We start from the raw sequence: 20,011 nt of genomic DNA, 5'->3' as shown, positions 1-20,011 counted from the left end.
GAGCAGAGATAGTGGAGACCAATATTTACAAAACAATATGGAAATACAGATTTTAAAGAGTGGCTTGTGTTGTTTTCCTAGCTATTCTGTTACATCTGCCGCTTCTGTTGCAAGACAAAGCGATTGCCCTTCTTTGGCCGCCCTGTTGCTCTCTAAAGAATTAAAATGAGGGAAGGATCGAGTTTATAATAGGGCTAGGAATTCTGCATCCTGCATGGGACCAATTAAGAATCTCAAGGTTCATGGTATTTTATTTTATTTTTTTTTAACCTCTGGAATTATTTTGTGCAGTTGCACAACAGAATAGAGGAGGAACATACGTCAGTTAAGGACGGTAGGTGTCTCTTAATCCGTAGGAGTGGTTGACCAGCATATGCAGGTGGAAAATGCTAGAACGTTCTGTGCTGTTCTGGGAACCCTCTGAATCTCGCCAGCTGTACCGGACTGTGCTACTCAAACAGGCAGTTTCACAAAGTTCGGCCCAATCTTTGGGGAATGGTGTTATGCTCAGGGAATGGATGTTTTTTTTTTTGTTTTTTTTTTTGTTTTTTTGGTCTAGAAGCCCATAATATTTTAGGAAAATGTTTTTTGGATGATATTCCTAGAATCATCTGTAGCTGTCTTCTGCTAAGTTTGATAATGATGCAAGCATAAGTTTCTCATGCAGAGGGGTCATTTCCGGATGTAATTGGGAAACTTTCTATAAACACTCCCCACCCCCACCCCACTTATTTCCGTAATCTGTATAATCTTTGCCTGAAACGTGGAACTCTCCCACTTGCGTACAGGCAGAAATTTGGTCCTTTGGAGCTGACGGCAGTTGAACCTGATGTTATCAGCTGTTAAGTGTTCTCATATTTATCTTTTTTTAAATCATTTTGTAAGATGCCAGACTCGCTTCAGTAGTGAGATGGGTTTCATATAAGTTTAATAATTAATAAATAAATCTGGTGTTACCAAGGTAGGTGATCTCCCCCCACCCCCCCAAAAAAAAAAAAGAATCTGAGGAATGGACCTGGCCTATGAGCAGTATAGTACATGCTTTTTGGTCATATTGATTATTTCACCTTTGCTCGGTCCTCAACTCAAGATTTAGAGCCGTGTATGGCTCTCAGGTTTAGCATCTCTGCAGTGTTATTGTCTAGTTTGACTGGCAGAGGTTTTCCAAGGTCTTGGCCATAGAGGCTTCCTCAGTCCGGTTACTTGATAATGTTTTTAAATACAATTGTCAGGATTGAATATGAGATCTTTTGCAGGCAAAATGGGATCCTGCCACAATGCTCTCTTCCTCTAGGACAGGGGTGTCAAACCAGGGTGGATTTGATTTAAATTGAGTTGATTTAAATCACAATTTAAATCATGATTTAAATCACTAGTAAAAAGGCTTCATTTAAATCAACCCGATTTAAATCATAATTTTTAAAGAGCAACTGTCATCTCTGCTACTCCTTTGACCTGCTGTTGACTCACCGATAGTCCCAGTGTTGCAGAATATACAGCCTCATGCTACATAACTAAGCTCCATTTCATGCTGAATAAACTAAATTATTTATGTATCTTAAATAGAAAACTATCTTACGATAGATTTTTACCCCAAAAGTTTTATTAAAATAAATTCGATAAAAATCAAAAAAATCCGATTTAAATCAAAAAAATCTGATTTTTTTGATTTTTTTTTTTAAAAAATCATTGATTTTTATCCACCCTGGTTGTCAGGATTGAATATGAGATCTTTTGCAGGCAAAATGGGATCCTGCCACAATGCCCTCTTCCTCTAGGACAGGGGTGTCAAACTCAAGGCCCTTAAATCTGTGCTTAAAGCTGGCGCATGGGGCCGGCCTGGAAATAGCAAAAGACTGGCCAGCGGTGCCTCTGCAAGTGAAAACGGGGCATGGGGGGGGTCCATGCTCAGCCCCCCCGCATCCAGTTTTCGGCCTGGATGTCCTCCTGCAGCACTCTGCCTGCTAAAACGGGGTATGGGGGGGGCACACAGGAACACTGTGTCCCATTTTCAGCCTGGATGGCCTCCTGCAGCAACCTGCTGGCCAAAACATCACTCTGCCGGGCGGCCCGCACCCCATTTTGGCCGGCAGAGTGCTGCAGGTGGTGTCCGTCCTGTCTTCTCCCCCCGCCCTCCGGCCCATAGAGGAGAACTACAATGCTGATCCGGCCCTCAAAGAAATCCAGTTTGACACCCCTGCTCTAGGAATTCTTGAAGGAGGCAGACCATATATATATAAGGCCAGCAAGGGCTGAACCATGGACTAAAAGACCTCTCAAGTTCCTTCCAGCTCTATTCTGACTTCTGACATCTAACTCAAGCAGATCTTCACCATTGCCTCTTGCTCTCTATCCCAGATGCTGGTGGCTCATCACCACATACATACCTGTGGACAGGTCAACTTTCAGATTGGCCCAGTTAGATGAATACAGCTAGTCCTCAACTTACAGCCATTCATTTAGCGATCGTTCGAGGTTACAACAGCACTGAAAAAAGTGAAAGCTGGTCCTCCCGCTTACGACCATTGCAGCTTCCTCATGGTCAGGTGATTAAAATTCAAGCACTTGACAGCATATGTTTATGACAGTTGCGGCATCCTGGGGTCATGTGTTCCCGATTTGCGACCTTCCCAGCCAGCTTCCAACAAGCGAAGACAGTGGGGGAAGCAGGATTCACTTAATGACTGCATTATTCACTTACCAAATGCACTGATTTGTTTAAAAACCAGGGCAAAAAAAAGTCATAAAACCCTAAAACTCACTTAACAACTGCCTTGCTTAACAAATTCTGGTCCCAGTTGTGGCTGTAAGTCAAGGTGTTTTTTTGTTTTTTTTTAAATTTTGTTTATATGCCGCCCTTCTCCGGAGACTCAGGGCGGCTTACAATGTGTTAAGCAATAGCCTTCATCCTTTTGTATATTTTATACAAAGTCATCTTATTGCCCCCACAAACTGGGTCCTCATTTCACCTACCTTAGAAAGGATGGAAGGCTGAGTCAACCTTGAGCCTTGGCGAGATTCGAACCTGCAGTAAATGCAGGCAGCTGGTGTTAATCACAATGCTTTCATTCTGCAGAGCCAAGGTTGTAAGCCTGTATTCATTTTCAGCACGAATTGGAGAGTTTTTAGTTTACTCTGCCATCTTTACCCTAATCAACAAAACGGCTTCCTCCTGTGACAGCTCCCAAGCGAAGCAAACATTTCCAACGGTCTTGTCCAGTTGGGTGAGATTCCAGGGGCAAAGCAGTTTTCACTTCCAAACTAAATGCAGCAAAGGATGTGGCCACTGCCTTTGGATTACAGCGGCATACTTCTCAAAACAGGGCAGTCTGGAAAGCTTCCCTAGGAGTCCAGCCACATTCTACGTTGGTGGGTTATGTAATGGTAAAAAAATAATAATAGATACATTCAGACTTAACTCTAAGCTTGAACAATATGAATCAAGTATAAATAATATAAATTTAAATCATGCATTGCAGTTGATATAAATAAGCTATGAATAAGCTGCCTTTTGTAGCTGGGAGCATTTTAAGAATTTGGAGAGTATGTGCATCGCAGACATTTTTCCTAAAGAGATTTGGGTGACTACAAAATATCTATCCAAATGGAGATTGGTCAATCAAAATATTAATTTACAGGTAGTCCTCAATTTACAACCACAATTGAGCCCAAAATTTATGTTGCTAAGTGGAACATGTTAAGTGAGTTTTGCCTCATTTTACAACTTTTCCTGCCACAGTTCTTAAGTGAATCTTTGCAGTTGTTAAGTTAGTAACCTGGCTGTTAAGTGAATTCATTTATTGGTTCGATTTATATGCCGCCCTTCTCCGGAGACTCAGGGCGGCTTACAATACGTTAAGCAATAGCCTTCATACTTTTGTATATACCTGCTTAGTAGGGCTTTTGCGCCCCCCCCCCCCAGTGGTGTTCTTTTTTATACAAAGTCAGCTTATTGCCCCCACAATCCGGGTCCTCATTTTACCTACCTCGGAAGGATGGAAGGCTGAGTCAACCGTGAGCCTGGTAAGATCTGAACTCGCAGTAATTGCAGGCAGCTGGCAGCTAAGTGCTACTTAACAGCACTGTAGTCCGCTGCACCACCAAGGCTCCTTATCTGGTTTCCCCCATTGACTTTGCTTTTCAGAAGGTTGCAGAGACTGATTACATGACTCCAAGGCACTGCAACCGTCATAAATGTGAGTCAGTTGTCAAGCATCCGAATGTAAATCCCATGGCCATGAGGATGCTGAAACGGTCGTAAGTGTGAAAAATGGTCATGGCTCACTTTTTTCAGTGCCATTGTAACTTCAAACAGTCACTCAGTGCCAAACAAATATGGGAGGAGCCGTCTCCGTCCGTCCGTCCCCGCCGGTCCTGCGTTCCTTGGCTATACCTTTTTTTTCTCTTTCTGATATCTCTTTTAACAAAGGTCTGTACAGATCTTTTGCAGTGGGACTTTTTGCCTGAGGCCTGAAATTAGGAAACCCTAAGCTGCCTGCTTCTGAACTAACCTTGTATACCAAGCCTATTTACAGCTGCAACCTGGCTTAACGTTGCACGTACTGCATATACTTCTAACCAGTCATAAACAGTATCTTATTAATTGGATTTGTATTCTACCTTTATTATTTTATAAGTAACTCAAGGCAGCAAACATATGTCGTACTCCTCCTTCTTCCTCCTGTTTTCCCCACAGCAACAACCCTGTGAGATGGGTTAGTTAAGCTGTGTGAGAGTGACTGGCCCAACCAAAGTCACCCAGACAGCTTTCATGCCTAAGGCAGGACTAGAACTCACAATCGCCTGGTCTCTAGCCTGAAGCCTTAACAACCACTAGATTGGGTGTCGGCAACCTGTGGCTCCGGAGCCGCATGTGGCTCTTTGGGCCGACTGCTGTGGCTCCCTGTCGGGTGATTCCACCACTGGCTGGCCATGCCCATCGCCCTCCCCTCCCAGTCATTCCTCGCCTGGCTTGAGAAGGTAAGGGCGACGGCAGGGGATGGAGAACCGGCTGGGACAGAGACAGAGAGATACAGAGAAAGGGGGAGAAAGAGACATAGAGAGATACAAAGAGGAGGAAGGGGAGAGAGAGATATCAAAAGGGTTTTGTGGTTCCCGGTGTTTTTTAACAACCAGTTCTCTGCCCTAATGACTGGCTGGGTAGGCGTGGCTGGGGTGTGTGTCATGTGACTGGTTGAAATGAGTGATGTTGAGTTGGCCACACCCACCCAGGATTTGTGGCACCCGGTGTTTTCTTTTCTGTGGGAAACAGGTCCAAATGGTTCTTTAAGTGTTTAAGGTTGCAGATCCCTGCACTAGATGAAACTGGTTCTTTGATCAGCATTCCTAAGCAAAGGAATCTTGAAAACCCTTACATGGGAATATCTCATTTGGAAGAGTTCTGCAAACGTGGAGCTGCTCCTAAGAAGGCCCTGACATTTGTCAAGCAACATGATTACGGGTTTGAAGGCTGATCTAAAAGTACAGGCAGAATAACGTGGCCCCAAACAATATGCAATTTTACAGGTTAATACAACAGGCTAAATTGGACTCATAGGAACATTGGCAACCGGTGCAATTGAAACAGAATTCCTGTCCCAACTGTGATCTTACCTTACTAATATATAAGTAAGTTGCATTTTATATCAGTTTGAAATTTCTGATCATCCGTAAGTATGGCTTCCCATCAGGATTGCTATGTACAGTTGGTGGCAGGATGCTGGACTAAGGAAATTGGAAATTTGCCGTGAACCATCAGAACTCATCTTCTTTGCCTTGGTTACACTTTTGTAATGATTTTATTTAATCATAACCACAGCTGCTGTGATAATGGAGAACAAAGTCTCTGTATTAAGCGATGCTTTTGTCTTTACACTAGTTGTGAGGGAAACAGAAAGTCTTATCGCATCCTTGTAGCACCTCCTAAAGGTATTTGTTTGACCATTCTTGGTCACAGGTCATTTGAGTTTCACAGAACATTGCTCTGGTCTTTCGGGCTCTTATTTTCTTCTCTTGGGTCTCTGTGACCTCATTTCTGAAAAGTGCAGGAGGGGAAGCAGCTATCAAAGCAGCATATTTCTCCTGTTCAGCTTGCTAGTGCGCAACACATAAAGAACTATATGTATGCCTATGAAATGCACTCAGCCTGTTTGTAACGTCATTTTCTTAAAGTAGCACTAGAGAGTGAGTTGTTATAAGCCAGCCCCAACTTTTCACAAATTTCCTTGTATATAGGATGGTGTAGGGCCATGATGGCGAACCTATGGCACGCGTGCCACAGGTGGCACATGGAGCCATATCGGTGGGCACACGAGCCATTGCCCTAGTTCAGCTCCGGCACGCATGTGCACGCCAGCCAGCTGATTTTTGGGCCTTCCGTGCCCACCAGAAATTGGGAAACAGGCTGTTTCCAGCCTCTCGAGGGCCTCCAGGGGAGGGAAGGCCCATTTTTCGCTCTCCCTAGGCTCCAGAGGCTTTCTAGGTCCCACCGGAAGTCACCCATCAGTCTGTTTCTGGCCTTCTGAGGGCCTCCAGGGGGGTAGGGAAGGCCGTTTTTGCCCTCCCTAAGCTCCAATAAAGCTCTGGAGCCTAGGGAGGGCAAAAATGGGCCTACCAGGCCCACTGGGCCATCACGTGCCAAAAGCAGGGGGAGCTCAGTGGGGTCGCATGGGCATGCACAGGGGGGCGGGGCGCATGAATTATGGGTATGGGCACACACACGTGTGACACCCCCGCACTCCCCCCCCCACTTTTGGCACGCGACAGCAAAAAGGTTAGCTGTCACTGGTGTAGGGTCTCCTGCTTGAGCAGGGGGTTGGAGTAGAAGACCTCCAAGGTCCCTTCCCACTTGGTTGTTCTGTTATAAATTAAGTTATGGGATTATATTATAAATATAAATTTACCGTTTCCCAGAAAATAAGACCTAACCAGAAAATAAGACCTGTCATGATTTTTCAGAATGCTTGTAATATAAGCCCTACCCAAAAAATAAGCCCCAGTTAAGTTCGTCAGCCAGATGGATGCATTTTAGTACCGTATTTCCCTGAAAATAAGACCTAACTGGAAAATAAATAATGCGTCTTTTGGAGCAAAAATTAATATATGACCCAGTCTTATTTTTGGGGAAACATGGGTAGTGTTATATTTTCCCCAATGTATTAGCTTGCAACTCAGGGCACTTTTTGCACATGGAATGTATGTGCTTATTGCACACCTTTAAGTCAGTTTTTGACTTCTGGGGAATGCACGGACTAATCCCTGCTGCTTTCTTGGCAAGGTTTTTCAGGAGTGGCTTGCCACTGTCTCCTTCCTATGAGTAGAGTGTCATCATCTAAGCCCCCGCTAACCGTCCTGGAATGGCATGACCCGGTTGCAGGGTCACTACCCAAGCAGAAGTTGGCACTTGCCTGCACTGATAGTGGAAGTTTCCATCTCCCTTGAGGCCCAATTTTGCAGGGGTATCTGGTTCCCCTACTTTTAAGAAGATATTTGCAGCTGTATGGGGTGATAATTTCCTCTTCTAATTTTTTAAAAAAATGGTTTTTAGTGTTTTAGGGTATTAAATTCTGGGAAGTTACAACACATACAGCATTTAATCTAAAAGAAATGAAGGTTCTGAGGTTCTTTTCAGAACCGATAAAACATTTGAGTGGGAGCTGTTCGTGTGTAAAGTAGCATTCCCCAACTTCGTACTTTCCAAATGTGTTAGGCTACAGCTCCAATAAACCACCATGTTCTTTAAGAAGGATAAACATTTAGCCTAACGCATCTGGAAGTTAGCAACTCGGGACAAATATTGTAAGCCATTTCTGTTCCTCTTCCGGTAGGTATGTTTTTCTTGCTTTCTTTCTTAAGCAGTGAGTTGTAACCAAATATGTAATCCTGCTACAACAAACCAGCTGAACCAAAACTGGGACAGGGAGCTTGTAATAACAAAGAGTAAAAAATAAATTAAGCAAGGAAGTGGGTTTTGGCTTTCAAGCTCCTGGAGAAGGAAGATGAGAGAATCAATGCAGCATTTTCAGAGGAAGGTTGTGGGGTTTGATTTTTTGTTTTTTGGCCTGGGCTTTAAAACAAATTCAGTGTCCTAACAGCCAGTACAATTATATACTCATTGGGTCTGGAGAACACTGACTTCCCTTTTTGCAGTAGCGAACCAAGTTTGATGGCTTTGCTTTGGCCCTTTCACCTTTGAAATGGGGGTATGGTAGGCTGCCTGACAGAAAGATTTCTGGGGAAGGGTTGGAGCGAGTAGCAGCTGCTTGTGGAAACGAGAAGGCCCAGTATGTAGAAGACAAAATCGACTGAGACTGTAGGAAAACAACCAACGGCAGGGAAGCATTACATAAACATAAGAAATCCAATTCCATGGCTTTTGTTATCTTAGCCAGCATCCTGTTTCTCACTGTAATTCAACCAGAGGCTTCCAGGAACCACAGGCAAAAGGAAGGCATGAGCGTAATTTGCCTCTCTGATTGCTGTTTTTCTACAGAAGTTCATATTCTCTAATTCTGGAAACAGTGTATGGCAACTGAGACAGTTTGCCAGCCACAACTGAAAACGTAAACAACTCAGAAATATCCAGGGCATGTATATTTTTGCATATTATATAATATATTATGTATATTTCTGCATCTCTCTAAGTTGTAATTATAGGACTCAAATGGATTTTGTTCTCCTGGAAATGAACACTATTAAAGAACAATGCACTTTTTAAATGAATTAGAGTAACTGAAATTCTCCAGGTAAATCAGAATTTTTTTTAAAAAAATATCTTGATTCGCTCATAGTGAATGCTGTTATTTGTGTGGATATTGGATGGAAGATACCGTGTTTCCCCAAAAATAAGACCCTGTCTTATATTTTTCTGAAGCCTGAAATAAGCACTTGGCCTTATTGCCATGCGCTCAAAAGCCCAATTGGGCTTATTATCGGGATGTCTTATTTTGGGGAAAATAGGGTATATGTGACTGAGGGCAGAATGTATGTGCTTAAAGTCACTCAGAGGAGAATTCCAAAAGTTTATCACTTTAAACAAAGTCAATGTAATCATTAATTCCATCATAATGCAATTTTATATAATTTTATTTCTAGCTAGGCCAACAAAAATCCAGGAACTTTTAAGTAACTTTTAACAGTTACTTATTTTAGAAAAGTTAAGCCATTATGAAAGAATTTTAGCAATTGCTGAGTATCGAATGTAATGATATTCTTTTTTTTTTTTTTTTGGCTTCCCACATATGGGACTAAAATCAGATTGGTGGTAGATGCAGTGTTCATGAGTTCGTTGTTTTGATGATGGCATGATACAGTATCAGATTGCTTAATCTGACTGTATGAAAACTGACTCACATTTCTTTAGAAGGCTTTTCCTTTTTTTTGAAGGGTAACGTTACTACTAGTAAATGAATTCTGTAGGTTTAAATCAAAAATTCGGCTCACAAAGTTCAATGAATCTTACCCCAAGTAAATATCTATAGGTTTCCTGTATTCCCCAATCCTAATTCAGTAAAGAATTAAATGTAGTTCATTGCTTGTACTTGCTTAATGGTATAAATCTATTGTGGACTAAAAACAAAAGTAAATAAGGAATTAAAGAGAACTTAAACCGGGGTGTCCAATCATGGCAACTTTAACACCTGTGGACTTGAACTCCTGGGGAATTCTGGGAGTTGAAGCCCACAGGGTGGACCCCTGACTTTAAATATTCTAAAGTTCACTGTCTGAGGACCATAGCCCTGCCATGCTACATGAGCTTCTAGTCCAATGACTAACGTCCTAAAATCAGAAACCCAATTTCCTTTAAGGGGAAAAATGTTTGCAACAATGGAATTTTTACAAGTCTTCCTTGACTCAGGTTTGACTCTTAGTGTCTGCCTGGAACTTCCTTAACTGTTTTCATGGCAACATATGGAAGTGGCTTGCCAGTTTAGTCTTAGCTCTGGATTTCATGTTGACTACTCATCCAAGTACTAGCCAGTCCAAATGTGTTTACCTTCTCCTAAGTCAACTAGAGCTGACCATCTGCTGCCACCTGCGGTGATATTGCATGGAGGATGTTTTTTTTATTATTGTTAATTATGTGTCATCAAGTTGTTTTCAACTCCTAGTAGCCACATGACCATATAGATTGATTTTCTCTGTGACTTCTATACCTGTTCTTTCATGTCTCCCAATAATGCCCACACTTATAACTAAATCCATCAATCTTGGTGCTGCTCATCTTCTTCTTTTCTTCCCTTCCACCTTTCCCAGCACTAGAACCTTCTCCAGAGAACTACTTCTTCACTTTAATGGTATCTGAAGAATGAACATTTGAGCCTGGTCATCTGTGACTCAAGTGAAAACTCTGGGTGGATTATTTCAATCATCCATTAGTTTGTTTACTTGACTGTCTATGTTATTCACAGAAATCTTCTCCAATACTCCAAGGCATCAGTGCTCTTTGTATCATTCTTTAAAGTCTAACTTTTCCTTCCAGAAAGTGTCAAAGGGAATATCTTCGCTTCCACAATTCTGATCTTTGTATTGAACAGGCAGAAATCCCTGGGAGCAGGCAATCTCAAAGGATACCCCAAGAATTGTGAAGTGTTTAAAAAACAATCAGAACCAGTGTGGTAATCTCTGAAACTCTTAAAGCAATAGAAATATATACGAAAACCACCCAGCAGTATAATTGCTCTGAGCCACTGTGTTCTGAATCAGCTGAAGCTTCCAGGGTAGCCTTCAAGGGATGCACTATGTAGAGCATATTACAGTAGTCCACATGAGATATCGGTGTATAAATGATGGTGAGCATTTTCTTTGAATCAGGAAGGTTATAACTGACCCAAAGAATGGATATATGCAAAGACCCTCTGGGCAGGAGCTATGAGTTTAGGTAGACTACCGTGAAATCAGAAGACTTCTTGTCCAAAACCACTGGGTCTTGTGGGAACTGAATGTAAGCCTGTTTGCCCTCATCCAGACCCAACGGAGACTGGGCACTTGGATAACTGTATTTCCTGTCCAGCCTGAATAAACCTGTATCAAACAGCTCCAGAGCTTGCTTGTTTCTGTGTTCACAAGGCCTGGGGATTTGGATAAGTGAGAGCCTGCTGTTGAGATGTAATGCAGAACACAAGAGTGCATACTGGTGACTCCATGGTGGTAGATATCTTCACCCAGTGGCTCTATGAAGGAGAGAAGCAGAAGTGACTAGCTTGAAGGCATCTCATGGTAGAAGGCCCTCTGGCCTAATTACTCACTCCCTACTACTACCATTGACAGGGCCTGCTCACTCAGAAGGAAAAACCTCCTCTGAATCCAACCCTCACAGGCCATTGACAAGGATCAGAGACTTCTGTCACATGAAGCCTGAAAAGGACAGCCACACTTCCCCTATTCTGATCCCAATCCAGGTCATCCAAAAGTCAGTCAAATGTGGACTCAGCCTTATATCTGGAAGGGTCATCCAGATAATCAGGTTCTTCCAGGGTTCTCTGCGGTTACAGATCCACCTCTATTTCAACAACTTTCCCCAAAAAGAAAAGACTGGAGACTGTTTAAGAGATTGAGAGATAGCTTTTTTGATTGAAGGGCATCTGTCTATCTTTTTCAAGGCAAGCAGGAACATTCTTCATACTCAATAAGTATTCTTCCCTACGCAAGCTCAACTTTTGGTTTGCTCACCAGTTGGAAAGGACAGGAATCCCACAATTGTCAGTTTCTTCAAGAGCCTTCAAGAGGCTCGGACTCATCCCAGATAGCCTTGCAGATAACCTGGGTTATGTCTTTTAGTTCACAATTGATCTGATTGTGAGTTTTCTACTATTTGTAATAAGACTATCTTATCAAGGAACTGTGTCCTGTAATCTCTGGTTGCTAAGCTTTCAAGTTCAGATAACGGTGCTGCTAGCTGTGAATTTGGGAGGACGTAATTTGAATTTGGGAGGATGTAAAAAAAAACCCCAAGGGACATGGTGGCTCAGTGGCTAAGACACTGAGCTTGTCGATCGAAAGGTTGGCAGTGGTTCGAATCCCTAGTGCTGCGTAATGGGGTGAGCTCCCGTTACTTGTCCCAGCTAGCAGTTTGAAACCACGTAAAAAATGCAAGTAGAAAAATAGGGACCATCTTTGGTGGGAAGGTAACAGCATTCCGTGCGCATTTGGCGTTTGGTCATTCCAGCCACATGACCACGGAGGCGGCTTCAGACAGCGCTGGCTCTTCAGGTTTGAAACGGCGATAAGCACCGCCCCCTAGAGTCGGGAACGACTAGCACATATGTGCGAGGGGAACCTTTACATTTTTAATTGCAATAGTTTTATAGCATAGTTACGTGGTTATTATTTGATTCTGTTATATGCTACATTGATTGGTATCAGCCTGGAGGAAATCTATGTTGGCCTAACCATTGATACTGGAGTTGTTTGTTGCCTCGTTTTCCCTGCCCCCAGTCAATTGCCATTTTCAAGTTGGACCCCAGGTTTTGACTCTAGCAATGCCACTGTTTGCAATGCAAATTATGTCCAGGTTAGTGTGCTTAGGATTTCGGAATTGCTCATTGAGTAGCTGCACATAGAGGCAAATAAAAATATAGCCACCCATCAGATCACACAGTGAAGTCTAGACAGTGCTTGGTCATAGAGTCCCAGGTCTGTCTTTGTCCTTGTTTTTAAACGCCGCTTTGTTGAGGAACAGCTTTTAATCTGAGGAGCCGTGCCGTTAAAACAAACAGTTGCTATTGCAGGAGCTTCGTGTTGTGGTTAACTGGTGGTGTGCAATACATTTGGAGTTCGAAATGTTTCATGCTTGAACCAATCTCACTCACGTTAGGAATAGTTATTTCGGCCCGATCAAATTTCACTGTTGTTCCAAACATTCTGATTTTAAAATAAGACCTGGAGCACTTTTGCTAAGGTAGGAACAACCTTTTTTTGAAGTCTGTAAGACTGAAAACATTTCTGGGATGCCTGACCCTTCCAATATGATCATAACAGACTGTTTTAAATCCAGAATAGAGTGTTTCAGGTTCAAAGCATTTCAAGTATGGAACATTTTGCGTACCCTAAGCTACCGATGTTTACACACGAGCCTGCAATAATGCTCTAGGTCTCGCTTCTTTGGCACCGGGTTTTCTCCTTGCCGCCAGTTTGGCTTTGTCTGAATTTTGGGGAAAAAAGTATCATAGATTGTATGTTTGGGACAAGAAATAATCCTTCTGTCTGTTTTGCAAGCCCTAAGTTTGCAAAATGCTAACTTGCTTGAGTTGTAATGTGCAATTTTGCTAACCTGCTTCTGCATTTCTTTTGCTGCGCAACCAAAATGATTTCAAAACACATCGAAGAGTTTAATCCTCCAGAATTATTACTTTCTGTCTTGCCAATTCCTAGGGGCCAGTTTTAGGCTTTCTTTGTGGAGCATGTATGCATGGTTAGACCTGAATGAGAAAGTCAATGTAAGCAACACGTAGTTCAAAAGTGCACCAGCTCATAACCAAATAATCTGATAAGAAGTAAAAAAACAAAACAAAACACCAACCTCCCTTTTCCCATTTAGAAATGCTTTCTTTTCTGGAAACCTTAATCTTATCACAGATGATGACTCAACCTGTAAACGTGAACTAGAATTGTGGATAAGCTGTAAATAATATATTGCCATTTCTGCAAATTCATTGTAAGTCTTCAATCAGGGATGAGGAACCCTGTAGAGTAGAGAGGAAGGGAGAAGAGAGGAGAAAGAAGAAAGGGAAAAGGAGAGGAAGAAAAGGGAGAAGAAAGAGGAGCAGAGGAGAAGGTTAGAAGGGGGGGAAGAAGAGAGGGGTGGGGGAAGAGAAGGGGAAGTAGGAAAGAGAAGGAGAGGAAGAACGAAGGAAGTAGGAGGAGAAAACAGGAAGGAAGAGAAGGGGAGGAGAAGAAGAAAGGTTGGAGTAAAGGCAGGAGCTGGGGCGAGGAACGGGAGTTCAGTCCATTGCACGGGGCTTGAGTCTTGAACCCAGGCTGCTCTTTAAACACTGAGAATTGTGCCTCCCTCTTAACGTGAGATAACCAATAAGAAATGTCAGTTTTCAGAAGCAGATTACTTCAGAATTCCAGGAGAAACAGAAGTACATAGTGAAAGCCGGTCAAAAATGCTGAAAGTTGGTCACATGACCATGGGATGCTGCAAATGGCCAGTTGCCAAGTGCCCCGAATGGAACACGTGACTGACTGCATGTGCAGCTGTGGGTACAGCTGTTGGAACTTTGAAAATGAGTAATGTAAGTAGCTCTGGGGAGGTACATTGTAACTTTGAGTGGTCGCTAAGCGATCAGTCATCAAGCACAAGGACTACTTGTATATCAACGTGTGTGCCCACTTAGTCTACAAAGTTGTAGTCCCAAATGTCTCCTGGGCGTTAGGTTAGCAAAGCTATTTTATTAGTTCAGAACACAGTTCTGGTCCAGATCCCACTTTTCCAATTTCTAGCAAGAAATGCTCATTGGGGAAAACGAACTTGCTTAAACACCGTGGATTTGCTTAACAATCACCTCCAAAAAAGATTGTAAAAAACGCTGTGTGGCCACCATTTAACAACCTCCATGACTTATGGCTATAATTCTAGGCTCAATTACAGTTGTAAGTCAATGACTACCTCTGTGTGTATGTACCGTATTTTTTGGAGTATAAAACGCACCTTTTTCCCCCCAAAAAAGAGGGTGAAAATCTGGGTGCGTCATACTCCAAATGAGTATCTGAGGTTTCAGAGGCTGAAAAAAGCATCAGAAACGAAGCTTCAGAAAAGAAGCCCCCAAACAGAGCTTCAGAGCCTTTTTTTTCTGAAGCTCTGTTTCGGAGGCTTTCAGAGGCAGGAAAAAAAGCAAGGCACAGAGCTCACAACCAAGGAACCTGTTGCTAAAATTCACCTCTGGGTGAATTGGAGGTATTTCGGGAGCAGATCCACCTGCCAATCAGCTTTTTCCTTATTTTCTTCCCCTAAGGTGTGTCTTATACTGCGAAAAATACGGTATGTCGATCAGATGCAAAGCCTGAGGAAATTGGAGAGAGGGATTGCATGGATTGTAACAAAAACCAATCCTGAATTGTCCAATATTTTAATCAATGATGTAGATGAAGTGCTGGAAGGAATGTTTGTTTGAATTTTCAGATAACATAAAATTTGATGGGATAGCTAAAATCCTAGTGAGTAGAAATACTATTCTAGACTACCTTGATAAATTGGAAATAGCCTGAATATAATAGAATGAGATTTAAGAAATTCACAGAATACTTGTTTAGGAAACAAAAATTAAATGGGGAATATTTGGGTTGGTAATACTGCTTATGGAAGAAAAAACTTGGACCAGTATTTCATTGCAAATCCAGTGTAAGCCAACTACTGTTGCTTAAAAGAAGGCAAACGGATTTTTACTTACTTTTACTTTACTTTTTATTATGCTAATTCAGCTGTTGAAGCTGTTAAGCATAGGCAGATTGCAACTAGCTGAGTTGATGTATTGGAGAGCCAAAACTCCTAGCAGGTACAAGATAGGCAGGTACGCCCTGAGAATGAATCTTGTATCCTTGACCATATGCTCAGCCCAAAATGGATGATCAGCGTCAGAGTCAAGTTAAAGACCCATTCCTGTTTGTTCCCCCAAGTTTTCTGTTTCAAAATAAGTTTTATGATGTCAGGACTGAGAAGTTTTTATTGCTGTTAGATTGTTGGAATCAGAAAGTTTTACTGATCTCTACTGCAGATAACATAGACTCTGTTCAAGGGTTACAGATAGGTTCTATTTAAAAATCAAAACAAACCTTTAGGACTGCTCTTGTTAAAAAGTGTAAAGAATAGATTCTCCTTATTTAAAACTCACATATCTTTATGCTACTTTATATCAGTTATGAAAAGGGGATGAAGAAGGCTGCCATTTTCTTCACCTGTTGGCTTAATTCCCTGCTCATGAGTGAAGCATTCAGTGCAAGAAAGTCTATATATGTTCGTATTACACTCCTGCATGTGTAAGCAGATACCTTTTGGTGAGTTCCTCTAGATTGGCCCATCTGATCTATTCCCATTCTTAAATTAAGATTATCCAGGTATCCTACAAAAGCTGTCAGCTATTCCTATTTGCATGTAGTGGAAAATGCTGCATCTTGGCTAATTATCACTTCAGCAGTGTGATTGCTGTCTGCTGATGAGCAACCAGGGTGCCTATTAGTATGCTCTTGTCCTGCCATCTGACCTCACGCCTTCTCTCCTCTGGGTCCTTTCTCTGGCACGCCCCGGGAAGCCTTTTGGATATTTTGAATCTCTCTTGTTCCCCCAAAGAACCAAACAGTTTATTAACGCACGGAGGAAAAACCTGTGCCTTCACAGGCCATAATATCTCTGCAAATGGCTTCTCCTGGCTCTGCCTTTTCATTCTTCATTAGTTGCATCTTGGCAGAGCCTGCGGAGGGGGAAAAAGAGGGAGAATTCTACCATGTTTCCCAAAAATAAGACTGGGTCCTATATTAATTTTTGCTCCAAAAGATGCATTAGGGCTTATTTTCTGGTTAGGTCTTATTTGTGGGGGAAATACAGTACTAAATACATCCCTCTGACTGACAATCTTAACTGGGGCTTATTTTGGGGGTAGGGCTTATAGTATGAGCATCCTGGAAAATCATGTTAGGACCTGTTGGGTCTTATTTTCGGGGAAACAGGGTATTTGTTTATTATTTAATGTATGATGAGAACTTGACAGAAGAGAAGTAAACATATGTACACAATCCACGTAATTATGTACAAACTTCCATGGGGTTATAGAAGAGCCCTGGTGGCACAGGGGTCAGCGTGCAGTACTGCAGGCTAACTCACTGCTCACTCCAGGAGTCCGATTCTGAGCGGTTCAAAGTTGGCTCAGCCTTCCATCCTTCCGAGGTCGGTAAAATGAGGACCCAGATTGTTGGGGGCAAGAGGCTGACTCTGTATATCGCTTAGAGAGGGCTGTAAAGCACTGTGAAGCAGCATATAAGTCTGCTATTGTTACAGCAGTGACCTCATACCTGGATGTCCAATTTAGCTATCTGTATATTCATACCCCCTTTTATATCTCACGTACTTCTCTGGATTCAAAGCAGGTTACAACTTAGCAAACGTACATTTACCAAATCTGCACAAGGTAATTGAAAAATTGCAAACTAACAAACTGCAAATATTCTCTGCTATCAGTAACTACAAAAGAAGTTAATTAGTGCCGACACTCAATGAAGTAGCCAACTCTTAAAAATCTTCCTGAAAGTCAGGAGCTTCAGGACATTTTGTACTTTGGAAAGCAAAGCATGGGGGCAGCCGGTGAGGGTACAACATACTGAGCCCCCCCTCCGTTCATTTCATACTGCGTGGGAATCCTCAGCAGATCCTTCTTGCAAGAACAGCCGAGACAGACCGATTCTTGTCAGGAGAGATAGTCTTGTAAGTAATGAAAGAGCTGGACTGTGTATCTTCAGAGGTATTAAGCAGTGTTCTGAATTGGACCAGGAAGCAAATTGGAAAACGGTCAGCATGATTCCTGTATAGCATCAGCAGTCCATATCTAAATCTGCTTCCCCAGTTAGCAGATGGACTGCTGCCCTTTGGACACTTGAAGCTTCAAGTTATCTTCAAAGAGAGCCTCGTATAAAGTGCACTGGAGGAAGAGGTCCCTAATCTGAAAGTTACTAGGCAACAGGGGAAAAAATGCTTGAGCATTTATATATGATTGCTAGCATACAGTGAGTGATAGGAAGCGCAGTGTTATTTCTATCCCACGTTCCTGGTAGTGTGGTGAAGGCCTTATGCGCTCCAGACCTGGATCAGGTGTTCTCCTGGGAGACGTCAGCAAATGGAACAGGGCAGGCTGGACATTGAACAATAGATATATTTCAACTAGCTTCTAGATTTAAATTTAGAAGAGGTAACTAGCTTTTATTGTGCCGGGAAGGATGGACAGGGTTCTGTGATTTCTTTCTCTGGGAGAAAAGAAAGGCCTCTCTACTGATGGATTTTTTTTCCCTGCAGTTATGGAAATAATCACTATTACCTTGCAAGGACAGAACACTTGATGACTTAAGCCGCTATTCCTAGCAAGCCTGCCAGCTCCTTTCTTTTGCTGTGCTACAGCAGCATCTCAAGGGGGACCCATGAGCCTGCATAACCTGAGGAGCTCCTAATGAAGCCAGAGACTCTCGGCTCCCTCGAGGCTTGCTGAGCTGCTGGTAGATAGCAGGTCTGCTGTAGGTGGTGCTACATCGTGAATTTGATACTCCTTTCTGGTCTTAGTTTTAAAGTAGCCTCAAAAACATTGGTAGCCCTTGACTTAACGACTTGAGCCCAAAACTTCTGTTGTTAAGTGAGACAATAGTTAAAGTCAGCTTTGTCACATTTTGCAGCCTTTTTTGCTAACAGTTGTTAAATGAATGACTGCAGTTGTTAAGTAAGTAACACGGTTGTTAAGTGAATCTGGCTTCCTCATTGACTTTGCTTGTCAGGAGGTTGCAAAAGGTGACCACATGATCCCGGGTCACTGAAATTGTTATAAATACGAACCAGTTGCCAAGCATCCAAATTTTAATCACATGATCATATAAATGTGAAAAATGGTCATGAGTCACTTTTTTCCAATGCCGTTGTAACTTTGAACGGTCACTAAATGAATGGTTGTAAGTCAAGGACTATCTTTACTTTTGCCAAAGTTGCTAGTCAAGATTTTATTTTTACATAACTTTTTTTCTAATCTTTCTGCCTAATATCCCAGAACTGCTTCTTATTCAGATGATAGGGAGAAGCTGGATGTAGGAAGAAAAAAATCCCTGGTCCTTGAAGGCTGAGTAGATCATAGAATAACAGAGTTGGAAGGGACCTTGGAGGTCTTCTAGTCCAGCCCCCTGCTTAGGCAGGATACCCTACATTACTTCAGACAAATGGTTATCCAGTCTTAAAAACGTCCAGTGTTGGAGCATTTACAACTTCTGGAGGCAAGTTGTTCCATTGATTGATTGTTCCAACTGTCAGGAAATTTCTCCTTCGTTCTAGGTTGCTTCTCTCCTTGATTAGTTTCCATCCATTGCTTCTTGAGTAGAGTATTAGAGACACATCAAGGCTACAACTTTGGAAGTCTTTCTTTGAAGCCTTCCTAATAATTATTGTGACTTGGCACTGACAATAGTTGCAGATCCCCACTTATCCAAGTTGAGCTAGTACAGACAAGCTTGAAGGGGAAACAAAGACTGTGTGGGACGTGTGCTGAAAATTAAGCATCATTTTGGTTTGCTTCTATTCAATAAGAGCAAATGTATAGTTTTTAGTTATCAGAATGTATACACATGTGCTCTTCCGATTAGAGAGAAACCTTCAACTTACAAGATAAAGCAGAAATAAAAAGATAAAATCTATTCCTAAAACTAATGAGAAAACTACTAAAAACTCTAAATAAACCTGTATCCTGTTGAATGAGTTCATATGCTGCCTTAAGAGGTTTGCTTTGTCAGCTCTGAAAACATCAACAGTTGGCGGCCGAGGGAGGGGGGAACGACGCATCTCTCCTCGGGGGCAGACTGGTGCAGAGGGAGCAATACTGCTAAGAAAGTCAGTCTCTGAGTCTCGGTCTTCCTGATTTTTGCAAAGGTGGTTTTATGCAAAAGGATACAGAGCATCCTTTTCCTATTAGATCTTAAGGAGCAAAGCTAAATGTTGAAAATAATTAAATGGGGATGGCTGAGAATGATTTTTGGTGGCCAATGGGGGTAGGTTTATAGTGCAATGCAATGGGTTTCAAAAATTTTTAGTACTGGTTCTGTGGATGTGGCTTGGTGGGCGTGGCAGAGGAAGGATACTGTAAAATCTCCATTCCCACCCCACTCCGGGGGAAAGATACTGCAAAATCTCCAAGTCCCAGCTGATTCCTCCCGATCAGCTGGGACTTAGGAGGCAGAGAATAGATGGGGGCTCCGAACTACTCAAAATTTCTGCTACCGGTTCTCCAGAACTGGTCAGAACCTGCTGAAACCCACCTCTGATGCAATGGGCAGC

The 20,011-nt window shown here is 42.3% G+C and overlaps 1 protein-coding gene across 1 annotated transcript in view; it reads left to right on the top strand.

Annotated features, from left to right (window-relative positions):
• ELL (elongation factor for RNA polymerase II) overlaps window positions 1-20,011 on the top strand; it is a 55,546-nt gene that overhangs the window by 7,140 nt on the left and 28,395 nt on the right. The window lies entirely within an intron of this gene.

The sequence above is a fragment of the Pituophis catenifer genome, unplaced genomic scaffold, assembly GCF_029215685.1.
Source record: "Pituophis catenifer annectens isolate HBS135680 unplaced genomic scaffold, rPitCat1.0.hap2 SCAF_1, whole genome shotgun sequence".
Taxonomy (NCBI): Eukaryota; Metazoa; Chordata; class Lepidosauria; order Squamata; family Colubridae; genus Pituophis; species Pituophis catenifer.
Note: the sequence above shows the minus strand (reverse complement) of the source record. Positions and strands in the feature narration are given on the sequence as shown.